This window comes from Myotis yumanensis, unplaced genomic scaffold (genome assembly GCF_028538775.1).
Source record: "Myotis yumanensis isolate MYYU_CA2020_CCGP unplaced genomic scaffold, mMyoYum1.0.hap1 SCAF_2, whole genome shotgun sequence".
In the NCBI taxonomy this organism is placed as follows: domain Eukaryota; kingdom Metazoa; phylum Chordata; class Mammalia; order Chiroptera; family Vespertilionidae; genus Myotis; species Myotis yumanensis.
Genome location: NW_027223753.1, coordinates 91,651,288 through 91,651,949, shown reverse-complemented (window position 1 = coordinate 91,651,949; position 662 = coordinate 91,651,288). Strand labels below are relative to the sequence as shown.

At 43.4% G+C, this 662-nt stretch overlaps 1 non-coding gene across 1 annotated transcript; it reads left to right on the top strand.

Annotated features, from left to right (window-relative positions):
• Window positions 1-274: 274 nt before the first annotated feature.
• Window positions 275-377, top strand: LOC139004589 (U6 spliceosomal RNA). The gene has a single exon (XR_011470460.1). It is a non-coding gene; the product is annotated as a U6 spliceosomal RNA (small nuclear RNA).
• Window positions 378-662: the final 285 nt, after the last annotated feature.

Genomic DNA, 662 nt, shown 5'->3' with positions numbered 1-662 from the left:
AACTAAAGTTAACATGGGAAGTCATGCCTTCGAGGCTAACAAGCCGTCCACTGATGCTTCTGCGGGAAGATGGCCGAGATGAGGATGCTTTGATGCTTCTAAATTCATCTTTCTTATGCACAATTAGAAAAAGTTAGCTATAAACTTAGGCAGGATGAAAACAAAGCATATTTCATTGGTCTCTTGAAGCTTCAAAAATTTTAGATAAATGGATCACCGATGATGTAGTTTAGGTAGCAACCAAACTTTTTGAGGTACTAAAAACAGCTGACCTGTGCTCACCTCAGCAGCACTTATACTAAAATTGGAATGATACAGAGATCAGCATGATCCCTGAGCAAGGATGGCATGCACCTTCTGAAGCGTTCCATATTTAAAAGAAACAAACAGGAGGAAACCAAGATGGCAGCATAGGTAAACACCGGAGATTGCTGCCTTGCACAACCACTTCAAAAATACAACTAAAAGACAGAACGGACATCATCCAGAACCACAGGAAGGCTGGCTGAATGGAAATTCTACAACTAGAAGGAAAGAGAAAAGCATACCGAGACTCAGAGGAGGTGCGGTGCGGAAGTAAATACAAAGGTGCGGAGGTGCATGTGGAGAGGGCTGGTGGCTGAGGACACGGTTGTCTTTTTCAATTGGGAGGGAGTCTCAGG